This window comes from Leopardus geoffroyi, chromosome E2, assembly GCF_018350155.1.
Source record: "Leopardus geoffroyi isolate Oge1 chromosome E2, O.geoffroyi_Oge1_pat1.0, whole genome shotgun sequence".
NCBI lineage: Eukaryota > Metazoa > Chordata > Mammalia > Carnivora > Felidae > Leopardus > Leopardus geoffroyi.
Window position 1 is genome coordinate 44,045,617 of NC_059335.1, and position 19,503 is coordinate 44,065,119.

At 43.6% G+C, this 19,503-nt stretch overlaps 1 long non-coding RNA gene across 1 annotated transcript; it reads left to right on the forward strand.

The window, feature by feature from the left end:
• The first annotated feature begins 1,389 nt into the window (after positions 1 to 1,389).
• On the forward strand, positions 1,390 to 19,274 carry LOC123579356. The gene is made up of 3 exons (XR_006702725.1): positions 1,390 to 3,453; positions 16,363 to 16,528; positions 18,452 to 19,274. It is a non-coding gene; the product is annotated as an uncharacterized LOC123579356 (long non-coding RNA).
• The last annotated feature ends 229 nt before the right edge of the window (positions 19,275 to 19,503 follow it).

The window sequence follows — 19,503 nt, forward strand, 5'->3', positions numbered from 1 at the left end:
ATCATGACCTGAGGCAAAGTTGGATACCTAACTGACAGCCACCCAGGCACCCCCCACTACGACTTCCTTATCACTGCTCTGGGCCCACTGAACCCCTGTGGTAACTTACACACACAACAAGCTTCCACCTTACAGCCTGTACTTTTGCTGTTCCCTTTCCTGGAGTCCATTGCCCTAGATGTCACACAGTCTATCCCTGATCTCCTCCAAATCTTTGCTCCAGATTTTCTCAACAGCCCTTTTTTGACTACCTTATCAAAAGAGCCTGCTGCCTCCATGGCACACCCTATCTCCCTTCTCAGCTTCATTTTTTTCCATAATACCACCATCTAAATATTTTACTTATTATATGTCTTTCTCTAGAAGGTAAACTCCATGAAAGTAGGAATTTGGAGGTGGGGGGAAGAGGAGATAAACTATTGAAGCATAACAAAAAGAAAAGTGCACAAATGGCAAGTAAACAGCGTGGTGATTGAGGGCAGCAATGTTTGCATCTTATTCGGTGCTGTGTCCTCAGCACAGGAGATACTCAAATATGTAATAAATGGTTGTGCTGGATGTACATGTCTTAATGAGGCTAGCGTTGAAAATAAAGTTGAGGGATACGTAAAGTGTGAGGTGTTATAACTTAAAAATCTTTAAATACCTATTTTTAATAAACATGAAGTAAAAGTAGGGAAGTATTAAAATATCAGCTTCAGAATGGTAGTTTCCTCTGGAGCTACAGGGGAGAGGGTAGGAAGGAATACAATAAAGCTTAAAGCATCATTTCTCTTTTTTATTTTTTAAAAAAAAATTTTTTTTTTCAACGTTTATTTATTTTGGGGACAGAGAGAGACAGAGCATGAACGGGGGAGGGGCAGAGAGAGAGGGAGACACAGAATCCGAAACAGGCTCCAGGCTCTGAGCCATCAGCCCAGAGCCTGACGCGGGGCTCGAACTCACGGAGCGTGAGATCGTGACCTGGCTGAAGTCGGACGCTTAACCGACTGCGCCACCCAGGCGCCCCCGTTTCTCTTTTTTAAAAGCAAACATGGCAAAATACTAACATGTGTTAAAGGATGTTGCATATGTCGTATGTGCAACTCTGAATGCTCAAACTCTTTTAAAGTCTGCCTCCTTGCTTTTATCCGGTCCCTCCTCCCGCAAAGCTTGGTTCCCCTCAGGGTATGAGCCTGTTTGACCTGTACATCAAACATTTAGGAGGATTTAGAGAAGGAAAATAGACATTCCTTTTCTCAAGGGTGAAAAGCTGATCCAACCCTAACAATGAAAAAAGGTTCTTGGCACTGTCAAGATCAAGCAAAGTCATTTCCACTCCCTGTAAATGCCTCTTTAGGGACCAGTTAAAAAGAAGGGGGGGGGGGGAGGGCAAGGGAGCAGAGAACTTCCTGTAGATCCAGAACCCAAGTGATTATTTGCAGGAGTTGGTGGGAGGAGAAAACTGATTTTTGATAATACATTCCAGTAAAAACCTTGTTATTTTGGAAAAACACTCCTTTGAACAGTTTTTGGACACATTTTAGCGGATAAAGGAACCAAGAATTTGGACCTGAAGTATACATGGTATTTTACTGCACTATGAACAGATAAGTATTAATTATAATTAATGGGGTTTTTGTTACACTGTATGCATTAAGAAACTAGCAATTAACATTTGCTCTTGAATTTTAGTGCTTGTTTTCAGAAGAGTTATCACAGGATTTTGACAGGAACTTTTCTGTTGGCTGGGAGTTGCTGATAAAACCCCAAAGGCAAAATCTCGTGTTCTTCTGCATTCTAAAGGGTACCGCAAGGCTCGGACACCCTGTCCCACAGGAGACTCTAGGAGGTTTAAGATTCACACAACCTCTTGCTCTTGGGCCTCCACTGACATGTTACCATATAACAAGGTTCAGATCCAGAGGAGAGGGGCCTTATAGTCCTGGGGTGAAGGCCTCTGCCCTTTCCATAGGATGGGGAGGGGTGGGGGGGACTCCGACACCAAGAGAATAACTGGAGATATTGGGGACGTCAGAAATCCTTGGAGCTTGGTGGCTCCATCTCCAGCAAACCACAGGCCCCCTTCTTGGGAGAGCTTGCCGTGTACCTACCTCTGAAGAGTGTATATGCGGTGGTGAGGGGGTGGGGAGGAACAAAACACAGGCAGGGGCGAAACGAGATTTCTGAAGGAGGGGCGGCTGCTGCTGGAGTAGCCCCTACCAGCAGATCATGAAGCCCTCTAAGGGTCTGAGTTCATGTTGTGCCTAGGAAGCAAGGGATGAGGCCACTCCAACTGTTTTCTTTGCTGCCAAAGATCCCAAGGCAGGATTTCACTAGACGCTGAAGAGGGTGACTATATAAATTGACCATTGAAACCAAGACCCTTGAGAATGAATGGGGAGCTAACCAAACAAGAAGCTGGGGGCGGTTCTCAAAAACCGCAGCAAACCTTTTCTCTGTGCCTGGGGGTCTCAGAAGGGGAAGGAAAATAGGATGGCAGGAGCCATAGGGCTGTGACCCAGTGACTGCCGCACCAAGCTAAGGGATGACCCATCTGGCAAGGGGTTTAAAAAAAATGCAAGCACTGCATGGGGCCAAAGAGATGAGAGACCGCCCGCTGTGAATGAACACTTGGGACTGGGGCGAAGTTGAATGCCGCGCCCAGACAGGTGCCCATCTCCCGATGAGGGCAGGCCACCGGCCCCCAAACAGGACCTAACGCGGCAAACGGGCATCTTCTTTCTCCTTCACTCTCCCCTCACCCATGCGCGGAGCAGGCAGGGCATTCGGCCATCTGAGAGTAAGGTATGAGTTTGGAGTTTTAAACAGGGCTAGACTGTAAGTTTCAATATCCATTAGTAAGCACAAATTGGCTTTCCCTCAGGTTAAGCATCTTAAAAGGGGATGTGACAGCGTGGCGGCGGTGAGAAGGCAGGTTAGAAGGGTTTGTACCACCAAATTTCGAATTAGTAATAGGAAGAGCTAAGTGTGCCCTTTTAAAGAGGTCAAAGGAGGCCCACTTGCGTCCCCTCACATTTTACGGGCGCTAGGTGGGAAGCGGGGTGAGTACGCGCACCAAGAGGGCCTCCGCCTGCCGAGACGCGTGGCGCGGCTGGAGACTACATTCCCCGAAAGCCTTGGCGTCGGCGCACTTATGCCACCGTGTCTGACGTCATCCGCCGCTGACACCGGCACACCCAGTTCCAGTCTGCGTCGGCGTGGCCATCGCGTTGTGTGCGCGGAGCGCAAAGGAGCAAGGACGTTCGCGACCTGTGCCCAGAGTCCTGCTCCCGGGGCCAGGCTACCCTCTTCCAGTGGCCGCCACCTGCCACGGGAGTCCCATGACCAGAAAACCCCAGGCCAGGCCCCGCCCCTCTTCTCCCCGCGCTTCGCCCTGATAGCACGACCATTTCCGATCATGTGTCCTACCCGACAAAATGGGGATAAGTTCAACCAAATGGGATTGTGTAGGTAAGTGGAGAAACCAGGTAACCATATCCTATCTCTCTGAGAAAATGTGGCTCTTCCTGAGGAAGTGTAAGTTTCTGCTCCCCTGAAACAAGGCTGTAAAAAGAGAGACACCATCTCCTCTTCCGCTCTCCTTTCTCCCTACCTCTGGATAGGAGCGGCCCTGTGCAGGCAGGCTGGAGGGAGAATAATAAAGCCTTGAGTGAAGGGCCACACTCCCAATAATGGTAGTCCAGGTAATTAGGACCAACTCTAACATACAAAATAACCTGAGCTGGTTGAAATGTTGAAAAACGACAGCATTCAAAAGAGCTAACAAGAAGAGTGAAGAATTAGGAATCAAACTCCAGGAGATGAAACAGACTGACTTCATAAATCCGTCACTCAAGCTGCTTTTGCCTGAAGGCATTTGCTAATGGAAAAAGACAACTGACAATTCCAGCTGTAAGATTGGTGGACTTGCAGTATAAGGGGTACAAGTATAAAAGTACTGAAAGTTGGGAGTCTGAATAATCACCCCACATTTGAACAGGGACCCCCAAATGTAGGTACCCTCAAGTAAATGTTGAGATAAAAAGGCCCTGGCGCAGACATGTCTCCCAAATTCAGGGTATCTTGGACGTGTAAAGGAATCTCAACCTTCAGTATTTACCACACCAGTGTTGTGTCCACGTGTTGACAGAAGCAAATGAAAATGACCCTCAGAGAAAGGTATTGTCATGTCAGACATCAGAGTATTCACACACAGCCCTTTTCTTAGTAACTTCCAGCACATTCTCAAAGATAACCAGATACACAAGGATATAGGACATCATGAAAGAGAACATACAGAAATAACGCACAACAAATACGCAAAAACTCCAAATACTGGAATTGTTTATCAGAGTATAAAATAGCAATTTTTAGTATTTTTAAAGAGTTATTAAAAAAAAAAACTAGAAAATACCTACAAAACCAAGAAAGCTTAAAAAATTCATGTAGTAGGTTTGGAAAAGTGACCAAAGAACTTTAAAAAATAGCTAATTAAAAATGAAACATCTTGGGGCACCTCGGTTGCTCAGTCGGTTAAGCGTCTGACTTCGGCTCAGGTCATGAACTTGCGGTTTGTGAGTTGGAGCCCCGCGTCAGGCTCTGTGCTGACAGCTTGGAGCCTGCTTTGGATTCTGTCTCCCTCTCTCTCTGCCCCTTCCCTGCTCATGCTCTGTCTCTGTCTCTCAAAAATAAATAAATGTTAAAAAAAAAATTAAAAAGATTGACCTTTGGAAAAAAAATGAAACAACTTTTTTAACAGCAAATTACACATAAAAGAGAATCAACTGGAATAGGGGTAGGAAGAAATTGTCCAGAAACTGGTGGGCAGAGACGGTGAGATGAAGAGACAGAAGAAGAAGGGACAAGACAAAGTAAAACACATGAAACCTTTGGGTAGGAAAGCCCAACATAAGTTTAATTAGATTCCAGAGGAAAATAAGAAATATTTGGAGTTAATGGCTATGAGTTTTCCAGAACTGATGAAAGACCTACCAAGCTCCAGATTCAAGAAGCCAAATGAAACTCAAAAGAGTATAAATAAAAATAAGTCCACAACTATACACATCATGGTTAAAGAATATAAAAGGTACATAAAATCTTAAAACAATTAGGCAAAAAGATCAATTAACTTCAGAGATGTAACATCTGACTTCCCAGTAGCATTAAGGGAAGCCACTTGAGTGAGGAATGAAATCTTCACTTAAAAGAAAATATGAAATTAGAACTAATTAGAACTCTGTGTATAGCAAAAATCTTTCAGGAATGGGGACCTATTTATGCAGCTAAAAACAGGAATTTCATCATGAACAGACCCTAAATGAAGTTGTAAAGGCTGTATTTCAGACAAAGGGAAGATAATCCCAGATGGATGGTCAGAGACATAAGAAAGAATCAAGCCCAAAGAAAGTGATCATATGTGAATAAAGTAAATAATTAAGTGTACAAAACAACAGTATTATTTATATGTCTTTAAACATTACAGAATTAGGGGCACCTGGGTGGCTCAGTCAGTTGAGCGTCTGACTTCGGCTCAGGTCATGATCTCAGGGTTTGTGAGTTCGAGCCCCACATCGGACTCTCTGCTGTCAGCATAGAGCCTGCTTGGGGTCATCTGTCTCCCTCTCTCTCCGCACCACCCCCCCACTTGTGCACACGCTCTCTCTCTCTCTCTCTCCCTCTCAAAAATAAACATTAAAAAAAATAAACACAGAATTAAAATCCAAGACAGTGATGCTTCCATTTCTAGTATTAACAGAATAGCGTGTCATAAACTAACACGTCTACTAGAGATAGCTAGAAGAGATGGATAAAATACAAATATATATATATATATTTGAAGGCATTAGAGAGCTCCCAAAGCAGCAGGAACTGAGGATCCAAGATACCAAAGAGAAGGGTTGTTCACTGAGGCAAGCCCAGCATTCTCAGTGCCTCCTCTCCCACACAGTTGACTGTACTAGTCACATAATTGTAAAACGGTTGAAAAAGACTAGAAAATATTAAAAACAGCAAAAGGAAAAAGGCATTTTACCTTTAAAGAGTAAATACTGAAAAAATGGTCAAAACAAAATAAAACCTCACAGGTGTCTAACAAGCTAATGGAAAGAACAAAATAAAAATATTTCATTAATTCATAAGGTGAGAAAAAAACATGTCAAGAGCCTTCTGAATATCCACAAATGTAGCAAATCCAGCTGAGGAGTCACCATGGGCAATTTGACTCTTATTTGTGGGGGTCAGTGGACAGATGAAGTTTCATCTGAGACCCAGGCTTGAACCGGAACTCGTGACCTGGGTAATGGGCTGGATGCCAGCCCTGGCCTAGAGAAATCCCAGGATTCCACAGCCACAGACACCCTGCCTCACTATCCCAACTTGATCTGGAAGAAATTCTGCAGCTTCTGGAAAGGAGTGGCTTTCACCTACCACGCCTCTGCCCAGAAATAGTCCCTGTGTCCATAAGAGTGGGGGGCAAAGGCACAGGAGTCCAGCAAGGAAACAGCCAAAGGCAGGGAGAGAAAAGGAGTACTTATTTGCCTCCCCTTTTAGTGTGTGACATTCCCCAAAGGTTGCCAGGTCAGTGGCATTTCTTGGCTCAGGGATCCAGCCAGAGGTGGGGGTGACTTCACTGACTCAAAGACCCAGCAGAACAGCAGTGGTGAGCCTCCCCAAAAGGTAGTGGCTTTGTGGCCTTCCCTTGGGACAAAAACAGCTTCCAAATTGGGGAGCTTTATGAACCCCTGCAGGCCCTACAGGGGTCCCCCGCTCCTTCCAGGCCTAGCAGGATTCTGCACATCCTCCTTCACCTGCACCGCCTCTGCCCTGTGCCCCTGAAGTCCGTGAAGGGTTATGTAGGGATCAAAAGGAGGTGATGACTTCTGTGCTCTCTCTGCTGAAGAGTCAGCAGCTGGAGACCCAGGAGCTTGTGTGTGGTGGGGTGCAGGAAAAGGTGGAGAGTAAAAAGATGGAGCCAGGGAAAATGGGCCCCAGGGTGATCAAAAGGAGACCTGAAAGGGATGAAGAGAGGAAGACAAGTGACAGAGGGGTGGGAGCCGAAAAAACACCCAGGGGACCCCTCCTGGGAGCTCAAGGGTGTTCAGTTAAGGGAGATCTTGCACAAACTACAGTAACCCTTTCCTCCATGCCCATCCACTCCTACCTTTAGCCAGGCTCAGGAAGGACATTTTTGGTCCTTTTCCACTTTCATTTTATTTTCCAGTTTCATTACAAACACTTTGTGGGGGGTGGGGATTAAGGAACCACACCCTTGACATTGCCCAACCCATCTGGGTGCCTGTAACTCATACTACTTGTTACCTCCAGGAGAAATTCCGGGTGGGAAAACTCTGTCCCCACACCAGGCATTTTCCAGACTCCTCTTTCCATAGTGTCTCAGATAGAAGTTGTTGTTAATGGCTAGGGAAATATAAATTCATTTTTTATTTTTTATTTTTTTTTAAATTTTTTTTTTCAACATTTATTTACTTTTTGGGACAGAGAGAGACAGAGCATGAATGGGGGAGGAACAGAGAGAGAGGGAGACACAGAATCGGAAACAGGCTCCAGGCTCTGAGCCATCAGCCCAGAGCCCGACGCGGGGCTCGAACTCACGGACCGCGAGATCGTGACCTGGCTGAAGTCGGACGCTTAACCAACTGCGCCACCCAGGGGCCCCTAAATTCATTTTTTAAATATGACTGAACTCACAGGAGATTTGGTTATTGTGTAGTAGAGTGGTTTTCAAATTTGAACACGCATCAAAATCTCTTGGAGCACTGGTTGAAACAGATTTCTGGGCTCCAGCCTGCTGTTTTCTTATTCAGCAGATCTCTTCCAGAGCATTTGCAGATCTAAAAAGTCTGCAGATGATGCCGACACTGCTGGTCCAGGGACCACACTTTGAGCCCTGCTAATCTAGGTTATCAAAACTACAGCTACTTTTAGGGGAAGCTGTATTTGTTTTGTTTTTCAAACACTCTTCTCCAGTTTATTCAAACTCTTAGCCAATTTTTCCAGCCTTATCTCTTCCTCAAATATGTCCAAACAACATTTCTTGGATGATACAGACCAAAATAGTAACAAGAATGGCAAGAATGAAAATGATACTCCACGCTCTTAAATGCAGAGAACAAATCTGTGGTTGCCAAAGGGGAGGTGGGTGGGGGCGGAATGGGCAAAATAGATAAAGAGGATTAAGAGGTACAAACTTCCAGTTATAAGCTAAGGGAAATGGAAAGTACAGCATAAGGAATATATTCAGTAATATTGTAATAATGTTGCATGGTGACTACACTAATCCTGGTGAGCACTGAATCACTATGCTGTACACCTGAAACTGATAAAACATTGTATGTTAATTATACTTCAATAAAAAAATGGTACCCAAACAACATGTTGTAAACATTATGTACAGCTAAAGTATGCCCATCATACCTTAATAAAGTGGGGGGGGGGGTGGTTAATGAAAATGATAAAGCTTTATGTTCTTCATTTTTTTACAAATTGTCTACAAGAAAAGAGAAAAATGTGTGGGCAGAGAGGGGCAGCGCTGGGCTGGCCCTGAGAGTGCTCCAGTCCCAGCGGCAGCCCACGGTGGGCCCTAGACCTGGCCTCCTGCGACACTCCCTTCGCCCTGGGGTCTCACCTGGGTAAGGAAGGGGTGTATCTCTGGCAATGAACCGGCGGCCCCAAGTCTGGAACCTTCCTAAGGAGACGTGCTCAGCAGCCAGCTTGGGAGGCACCCGAGGGAGGGAGAGGGTAGGCCGCTGGGCCAGAGAACAGTGGACTTTCCTAGAACCAGGGAGGGGATTCTAGAGGCCCCAGGCTTGAAGCAGGAGGAGTTGGTTGTAGGTGGTGGTCTAATGGCCTTCTCTGAAAGTCAGATTGAATCGCTAGATTCTGTTTATTAGGAGTAGGAATTTTAATTCGTGTCTAAAATGCTACTCCTTTTCCGAATTTCTCAGGAGAATGGCAGCGCCTTTTACTTTTCTTCAAAGCAAATGCTCAGCCAAGCCTCAAATTAGGTGTTACCATTGTGTTATCCCTGCTGGCATGTTGCAGTGACAGTGTTTATATTTACTTGAACTATCCTCTTCTCCCCCAGAAGTGGTCAGTTGTTCGTGTTTACTTTTATTTCTGGCTGATCCTAAACCATTTTCCTCATTGAGGATCTCATTTTCAGTGATACATTTCTGGTGTATAGACTTGCTCTGCGGTTTCTCATGCTTCATTGTGCTAGCATTGTTTAGTCCTCCTCTGTGCTGCACTCAGGCCTCAGCTCAGGGGCCTGCACCTAGTAGGTGTGCAGTAAAGATTTATGAACAGAGCCATTGGACAATTCCATGTCTCCTGATGCCTTCACAGTACTCTTGACTCTCTGAGTTACCTGGGATGAATTTCTTTCTTTTCTTTTTTTTTTTTTAAGTTAAAAAATGTATTTATTTTGAGAGAGAGAGAGGAAGAGAGAGAATCCCAAGCAGGCTCCCCGCTGTCAGCATAGAGCCTGATGGGAGGCTCCATCTCACAAACCATGAGATCATGACTTGTGCCCAAATCAAGAGTTGGACACTTAACTGACTGAGCCACCCAGGTGCCCTGGGACAAATGTCTTAATACTCTCTGTACCTCAATTTCCTCAACTGTAAAAGGGGCATATTGATAGAACCTACCCCCTAGGGCTATTGTAGACTAAATGTGTTTATGTCCCACAGTGCATGGCTCATAGCGCTGTAGGTTATCTTGCTATTATTTTGTGGTAATTATCATCACATCACCATCATTGGAATCAACTGGGCTGTAATGGGCACATAGTGTAATGGGCATTGGACCTGAATTAGAAAATGTGATACTAGGGGAGCCTGGGTGGTTCAGTCGTTTAAGCATGTGACTTGGCTCAGGTCTTGAGTCCTGCTTTGGGCTTTGCATTCTCCCTTTCTCTGCCCCTCGCTCACTCACACTCTCTCTCAAAAGCAAATTTAGAAAAAGAAAGAAAGAAACAAAGAAAGAAAAGAAAGAGAAAGAAAAAATGTGACATTAGCCTTGCAGTCTTTGTGCACTTCCCCTCCCCTCTCTGCACCTCACTTTGTCCTTAAAATGGGGCCTGTCATACTCACCGATGATGTGAGACTTAAGTGAGATAACATCTGTTAAGCACTTTGCACCACGCTGGGCACGTAGGTGGTGTTCTTTAAAATGTGCAGTCCCAGGGTGAACAGGTTGGGGTTGCGAGGGCGCTAGTCTGGGGGGTTGGCGGAATCTTTCCCCGGAAGTGCCCATCTCCCAGCACCCACGCCGCGCGCATGCTGGCGGCCACCAGGGGGCGGTGCCGGACCGCAGAGGGTGCCAGGGAACAGGCAGGGCCTTCCTCTTCTTTTCTTCCTCCTCCAGTGTTTGGAATTTAGCAGCCTGGAAGTGATAGGATCCGGGCTCTTGGGGCTTCTAACCGTGGCTCCTGCAACGGGAGTGGGTTGGCGCGGGGGGGGGGGGGGGGGTGCGGGGGAGCGCTCGGCAATAAGGGAGATTGGCGTCAATGTCAGCTATGGTGAAGACTCGCAAATCCAAGGCGCCCCTGTGGTAATAATGCAGAGGGTGCCCAGCAGTTGTGAGAGCAAAGGAGGGTTTTTTTTTTCTTCCCACAACTTTTTCTTTAAGAAAAATTCAAACCAATAGCAATGTTTTAAAAACTGCAATGAATAAATATCCTTATACTTTTCATCTGTATTCATCAATTGTCAGTACACCTTACCAGGTTATTTATATACACACATATATTTTATTTTTGGCTAAATCATTTGACAGTTACTTGCAGACATTCTGACATTTTACCCCTAAATACTTAAGCCTGTGTCTCCTAACAACAAGGACATTCTCCCATAGAGCTACAATGCCGTTATCACATCTAAGAAACTCCACATTTATATACATTTAAATTTCCGCAATTTGTCCAGTTATGTCCTGTATAGCTGTAGTTTTGTTTTGTTTGTGATCCAAGATCTGATCAATGTTCATCTCATTTTTTCTTTTCATGACAGTTTTGAAGAATCCAAACAAGTTGTAGAAGATTCCACAATCTGAATTTGTCGTATTTATTCTTCATAATTAGATTCAGGTACACTTTTTTTTTTTTTTTAAGTTTATTTACTTAGAACATTCGAGCAGGGGAGAGGCAGAGAGAGAGACGAGAAAGAGAATTCCAAGCAGGCCCTTAAGAGCAGTGGCAGTGTGGAGCCCGATGCAGGGCTCCAACCCACTAACCCTGAGATCATGACCTGAGCCGAAACCGAGTCAGACGCTTACCCAACTGAGCCACCCAGGCACCCCAAATGACATCACTTTTGGTAAAATAGATAACAGCCCTTGTTATCTATTTCCCATTACATCATTATCAGGAAGCCCATCTTGTAGACTTGTAGCATATTGGTGACACGAGGTTTGGTCACTGGGCTACATGAGTTTCCTGTACTTCCCTTTATCTCCCCAACAAAACTGAATCTGATCAAGACACTGTCAGAAGCAACCAGCTAGGATGCCTGGGTAGCTCAGTCAGATAAGTGTCTGACTCTTGATTTAGTTTCAGGTCAACTTTTGATTTAGGCTCTGGTCATGATCTCACAGTTCATGAGTTTGACCCCTGAGTCAAGCTGTGCACTGACAGCACAGAGACTACTTGGGATTATCTCTCGCTCTCTCTGTCTCTCCCTCTCTGCTCCTCCCTCACTCATGCTCTCTCTCTCTCAAAATAAATAAACATTAAAAAAAAAAGGGTGGGGGGGGGGGGTTGTCTGGGTAGTCCAGTCAGTTAAGCATCCAACTCAAGATTTCAGCTCAGGTCATGATCTCACGGTTCATGGGATCAAGCCCATGTCACGCTCTGTGCTGTCAGTGTGGAACTTGCTTAAGATTCTCTCTCTCTCCCCCTCTCTCTGTGCCCTTCCCTCACTTGTGTGCTATCTCTCCCTCCCTCAAAATAAATAAATAAATAAACTTTAAAACACAAAAACAAGCAAAAAACCAAACAAACAGCTAAATCCAGGATGTGAAACAGATGTCCCAGTTTCTCTAACTATCTATGTAATGGTGTGGGTGGGGAGGAGAAGAAAAGGCTGTTTTAGAATGAAAGATTGAAGAGACATATGGCCACATATATTGGATAGATCTTGTCTGAATCCTGATTTGAATAAACTAATTGTAAAAAGACATCCTTGAGATAATTGGAGACATTTTAATATGGACTGGGTATAGATAATATTAAAAATCACTGAGAATTTGTTGGTGTGATAATGGCATGGCTATCATTTCAAAACATTTTAATATATTAAATTATAATATATGCATGCAATGGAATATTATACAGCCAAAAAGAATGGAAAAAGATTTATCATGCTGGATAAATCTCAGGAATAACATGTTGAGTGGAAAAAAATAAATTATAGAGTGATACAATTGATATACCAATGATACCCTTATATATAGGGAGGATATAATATATATGATATACGGGATTTGCTTTTCTCTCTTTATTGTGTTAAAATACAAATAACATAAAATTAGCCATCTTAACAGTTTTTAAGTGTGTAGTTCAATGGTATTAAATATATCCCCATTGTCATGTAGCCATCCCCTCCCCATCCAACCCATTACCAACCATCCATCCCCATAATTCTTTTCATCTTGTAAATCTGAAACTCAATACCTATTTAGAAACAATTCTCTGTTCTCCCCTCTCTCCAGCCCCTGGCAATTACCATTATACTTTCTTTAAATTTTGACTACTCTAAACACCTCACATAAGTGGAATTACTCTCTATTTGGTTTTTGTGACTGGCTTATTTCACATTATTAGCACGATGCTCTCCAGTTCATCCATGTTGTAGCATATTGCAGAATCTCCTTCATTTTTAAGACCAAATAATAATACAGGGGCTGTATATACTGCATTTCAGTAATCCATTCATTGGTCGATGGACACTTGAGTTGCTTCCATGTTTTAGCTATTGTAAATATGCTGCTTTGAACATAGGTGTGCAAATATCTTTTTGGGACTATTTTCACTTATTTGGGGTATATCCCCAAAAGTAGAATTGCTGGGTCATATGGAAATTCTATTTTTTTATTTTTTTAGAGTTTATTTATTTTTATTTATTTTGAGAGAGAGATAGAAAGCAAACAGGGGAGGGGCAGAAAGGGAGAGAGACAGAATCCCAAGCAGGCTCTGTGCTGTCAGCACAGAGTTCAGCAGAGCTTGAACTCACCAACTGTGAGGTCATGACCTGAGCTGATGTCAAGAGTTGGACGCTTAACCGACTGAGTCATCAAGGCACCCCTATTTTTTAATTTTTTTGAGGAAACTTTATGCTGTTTTCACAGAGCCTATATGCCATTTTACATTCCCACCAACAGTACACAAGAGTTCCAAATTCTCCATATCCTCATCAATACGTGTTTGCTGTTTTTATTTAAGTTTGTTTATTTTTAAGAGAGAGAGAGACAGTGTGAGAGAGAGCACGCGAGTACACGAGTTGGGGAGGGGCAGAGAGAGGGGGACAGAGGAACTGAAGCGGTCTCTGTGCTGTGGGGTTTGAACTCACAAACCATGAGATCGTGACCTGAGCTGAAGGGGCTCAAACTCATGAACCATGAAATTATGAACTGAGCCAAAGGCAGAAGCTTAACCCACCAGGCCACCCAGGCACCCCTTTTTTTGTTTTTTAATAATAGCTATCCTAATGGGTGTGAAGTGGTATCTTTTTGGTTTTGATTTGCATTTCACTAATAATGATTAGTGATGTTGAACATCTTTTCATGTACTTATTGGCCATTCACCTATCTTCTTCAGAGAAATGCCTATTCAAGTCCTTTGTCCATTTTGAGGCTGTTTGGTTTTTTGTTGTTGTTGAGTTTTAGGAGTTCTCTATGTATTCTGGATATTCATCCCTTATCAGATTTATTTATTTATTTCCTGAAAAACAGTGCTGGAGATTCTTTATGGATACACACATATAGTAAAAATATAAAGCCATGTATATGAATGATAATGCTGTATTCAGTGAGTGATATTTGGGGTAGAGGATTGGGATATGGGAAGGTATGTTGGAGGCTTCAGTAGTAGCTCTTGGGTTTTATTTATTAGAGTAGGTCATGGTTAAATGGGTGTTCATTATGTTATTATCTTTCCTTTTTTGTGATCTCCTTAGATTATTTCACAAATTAAAAAAAAAAAAAAAGTGTAGCACGGCACCTGGCTGGCTCAGTCAATAGAGCATGTGACTCTTGATCTCAGGGTTGTGAGTGTGAGCCCCACATTGGATGCAGAGACTACTTTCAAAAATAAAATAAAATGTAGCTTCTTAAAGAAAACAAAGGCTTTAATTTATTGAGCAACTACTAGGTTCAAAAAGCTTAACATGCACTATCTACTTTGATCCCCACTTCATTTCTCTCATCATCTGCCACCACTCTGCCCTCTGTACTCTTCATTTCAATCATACTGGTCTCCATACTGCTTTTCTTAAGAGTTTGGCATTGTCCTGCCACGAGACCTTTGTACCTGTTCTTCCCTCCACCTGGAATACTCTTCCCCATGAAGAGCATGGTTTCCTCCCTCACTTCCTTCAAGTCTTTGCTCAAACAGCACCTTTTCAGCAAAGCTTTCTTTGACTAGCCTATCTCCCTTACCCTGCTCTGCTTTTTCCTCCTAGCAATGGTCACCTTCTGACAGATCACATAACTGGCCATGTTTGCTGTCCATCTCCCCTTGATAGTATGTAAACTCCATAAGAGCAGGGATTTTTCTCTGCTTTATTCACTGTTATGTTCCCAGCACCTCAAACAACTTGGTGCGTAGTATAGTACTTAATACATATATGCTGAATCAATGAATGAATGTATTTGTTATCCATTACTGCATTACAAATCACCCCAAAATTTAGCAGCTTAAACCACAAACATTCTTTCACATGGTTCCTTCCTTGCTCCTTCGTTTCTTCCTTCCTTCCTTCCTTCCTTCCTTCCTTCCTTCCTTCCTTCCTTCCTTCCTTCCTTCCATTTCTTCCTTTCTTTAAGTAGGAGCCCAATGCAGGGCTTGAACTCATGACCCTGAGATCAAGACCTGAGCTGAGATCAAGAGTCATACACTTAGGGAGTGCCTGGGTGGCTCATTTGGTTAAGCGTCCAACTTTGGCTTAGGTCATGATCTCGTGGTTTGTGAGTTCGAGCCCCATGTCAGGCTCTGTGCTGGTAGCTCAGAGGCTGGAGCCTGCTTCAGATACTGTGTCTCCCTCTCTCTCTGCCCATCCCCCACTAATGTTCTGTCTCTCTCTCTCTCTCAAAATTAAATAAACATTAAATTTTTTTTTTAAAGTGATACTTGACTGACTGAGCCACCAGGCACTTTAGTTTGTATATTTATGTATGTATGTGTGTGTGTGTATGTATTTTTAAAGTAGGCTCCACGCCCAATATGGAGTTCAGCGTGAGGCTTGAACTCACAACCATGAGATCACGACTCTCTCACATGGTTTCTGAGGGTCATGAATCTAGGAGCTGCTTAGCTGGGTGGTTTAAGTTCAAGTTCCCCATGAGACTGCAGTCAAGTGTTGGCCAGAGCTATAGCAATCACAAAGCTTGGCTGGGGCCGTAGAACCCACTTCCAAGCTTACAAACATGGTTGTTGGCAAACCTCATTCCTCACTGGCTGTTGGCTGGGAGTTTCAGTTCCTAGCCACACGGACCTTTCCACAAGGCTGCCTCACGTCATGGCAGCTGGCTCCCCCCAAAGTGATGAGCGAAAGAAAGAAAGGGGGAAGGGAGAGAGAGTGGAAATGAGGAAGGGAGGAGAAAGAAAGAAAAAGGGAAAGGAGGTAGGGGACAAAAGCACTTGAGACAAAAGATACAGTCTTTTATTACCTAATCACAAAATTGACCTACCATCTGTGGCAGACAAAATAATGGTCCCCAAAGATGTCCAAGTCCTAATCCCTAGAACCTGTGAATTTGTTACCTTACATGGCAAGGTAACAGATAAAGTTAAGGATTTAGTTAAAGTGGGGGAGATTATCCTGCATTGGCCACATGGGTCCCAATGTAATCACGGGGTTCTTATATGGGAAAGAGGGAGGCAGGACAGTGGTGACAAAAAAGGAGAGGTGACAATGGGAGCAGAGGTTGGAGTGATACCCTGTGAAGATGGAGAAAGGGGCCATGAGCTGAAGAATTCAGGCATCTTCTACAAGCTGGAAAAGGCAAGGACGTGGATTCTCCCTGGGAACTTCCAACAACTTGATTTTAGCCCAGTAAGACCCACGTAGATGTCTGACCCCCAGAACTTCAAGGTAGGAGATTTGTGCTGTTTTAAGCTGCTATGTTTGTGGTGATTTTTTCCAGCAGGAAGAGGAGATGATTACACCATCACTTCTGCCATACTATACTGGTTAGAAGCAAATCAGCCCACATTCATGGGGTGTGAACACCAGGACACACAGCTGTTGTAGGGGGACTTTAGAGGCTGTCTACTACAATGACATAATTATTAACTCTACTTTATAGAAAGGTAAGCTGAGGCTTAGAGGAGTGAAGTAACTTGTCTGAGATCATGTAACTAATGATGGTGGAGTGAGTTCCATCTGATGCCCAGAATAAATTCCAAACTCTTTTGACAAATGGCTACGAGGGCCTGTCTGATCTGGGCCTTGCCTGCCTCCCTAATCTCCACAAACCCAGCACATTGAATTCCACCTCAGGGCTTTTACACCTGCTGTAAATTGCTCTTCATTCCAGTGAGCAGGCTCTTTCTCACCTTCAGATCTCAGTTCAAATACAAGTCTTCCCTGATAACACAATAATTTTCCTTTCCTTCACCTCTTTTACTTTATCTTTACTTTTTTTTTATTTGTTTGCTGTCAAATGTCTGTTCCTATTACTCCCACCCCTCATGAAGACAGGGGCTTTGCCAGCTTTGTCTATTGCTGTATCCCCAGTACTGGCACACAGTAGATGCTCAATAAGGATTTGCTGAGATGACGAGTGAGTGACTTCACAGGGAGGTAAAACAGAAATGATCTATTCAACTCACTTCTTTTTTTTTTAAATTTTTTTTTTCAATGTTTATTTATTTTTGGGACAGAGAGAGACACAGCATGAACGGGGGAAGGGCAGAGAGAGAGGGAGACACAGAATTGGAAACAGGCTCCAGGCTCTGAGCCATCAGCCCAGAGCCCGACGCGGGGCTCGAACTCACGGACCGCGAGATCGTGACCTGGCTGAAGTCGGACGCTTAACCGACTGCGCCACCCAGGCGCCCCTCAACTCACTTCTTGAAATAACAGTTCTTACCTGGTGAGCTTATGAAGATAAAAAGAAATAAATAAAAGAAGTCACAAGGCCTAGAGCCCCAGGATATATTTTTAAAGAAATGAAAGTTTCAATTCTCCCACTACTAATAGGCTGGACCTGGGGGTGTTCACAGGGCTCTGGGCTGTGAGAGTCCTTTGTCTCCAGAGAAGGCAGAACCCTGGCAGGAAGGGTGAGCAATCCACCAGCACCACTATTTGGGTAATAACTAAGCCTTTTCTTCCCAGGCTAGTTCTGCTGGTCCCCACACCCCTCCCCGCAGGCAAAAATCTTCCCTACTTAGCCAGGAACCAGAGCTCTCTGAAGTCTCTGCAGGTCAACCCTGAATTGAAGGAGAGTGTGGCAGAGAGAGACAGACTTGGTTAGGGAGGCTGGGTTCTTGTGATCTTGGTTGTGATCTTGGACAAGGAAACTGTTTTTTCAATCTCTCTTTCTCTTTTTTCAAGGGGGGGGGAACTTGAGTAAAGAGAGTTGAATTAATTGTGTAAGACTCCTCTCTGATTTTATTAATTCACTCACTCATTCTTTTTTTTTTTTTTTTTTATCCCTATCTTCCACTTCCATTACCCTCCTTCCCCACTCTGTTCAATAAATATCTTTTTAAAAATATTTTTGGGGTGCCTGGGTAGCTCAGTTGGTTAAGCGTCTGACTTCAGCTCAGGTCGTGATCTCACAATTCGTGAGATATATAATTAAATATATTTTAATGTTTTAATTATTTATTTATTTTGAGAGAGTGGGCGTGCATGCACACAGGTGAGCAGGGGAGGGGCACAGAGTGAGGGAGAGAGAAAATCCCAAGCAGGCTCCGTGCTGTCAACACAGAGCCCTACATGGAGCTTGATCCCACAAACTGTGACATCATGACCTGAGCTGAAATCAAGAGTCAGACGCTCAATGATGGAGCCACCCAGGAACCCCTAATAAATATCTTTTAATTTGTATGTAGCTTTGTCAAATATATAGTGTTGTTTCCTGCAAATATGAATTTAGTTTTTTAATTAAAAAGTATCTGGCTATAGATCACGTTCTATTTCTTACTGTGGTAGCCAGCCTCCAAGATGGTTCCCAGTAAATCTCCTGGTATTCACATCTTTGAGCAGTCCCTTCTTGCATTGAACAGAGCTGACCTTACTCAAAAGAGAATATTGCAAGAGTAACAGTGTGTGATTTCCAAGACTCGGTGATAAAAGACATTGCAACATCCTCCCTGCCGTCTCTTGGGTCACCAACCTTAAGGGAAGCCAGCTGTCACGGTGTGAAGATGCTGAAGCAGACCTATGGAGAGGTCTAAGAGGAAATGAGACCTCCTGCCAACAGTTAGCACCAATTTTCCAGCCATGTAAGTGAACCATCTTGAATGATGCTCAAACCCTAGTCAAGCCTTCAGATGACATCAGCCCCAGCGACATCTTAACTGTATTCTCATGATAGATCCCAAGCCAAAACCACTCAGTCAAGCCATTCCCAAATTCCTGACCCATAGGAACTATGTAGGATAATAAATGTTTATCTTGTTTTAAGTCATTAGGATTTTTGATAATTTGTTACACAGGAATGGATAAACCAATACTTTATTGTCGTTGTTCTCTTTCACCTTTTATTTTTTTAAGCAAGCTCTATGCCCAACGTGGGGCTTGAACTCACCACCCTGTGATCAGGAGTCAGACTCTCTACCAACTGAGCCAGCCGGGTGGCCTGATACTTACTTTTTAAATTTAGCTATAACATTTGTGGATTCATTCAGGTTTCTTTGTGTTTGTCTAGTTTAGAAGTCAGTAAAGTTTTACTGTCAAGAGCTACCTGTAAATATTCTAGGCTTTGCAGGCCATATGGTCTCTGTTGCAGCAACTCAAGTCTGCTGATGTAGTGCAAAAGCAGCCACAGACAATATATAAATGAATGAGTATGGCTGTATTTCTAATAAAACTTCATGGATGCTGAAATTTGAATTTCATACAATTTTTATGTGTCACAAAATATTCTTTTGATTTTTTTTCCCCCACCACTAAAAAATGTAATCATCATTCTCCGCTCATGAGCCAAGCTACACAAAAACAGGCAACAAGTCAAATTTGGTCCAGAGGCCTTTGTGTATTGACCTCTGGTCTGTTTCATTGTTTTGAACTGCTGCACAATAATTCCATAATTCCAAAATATCCCATACTTTGCCAA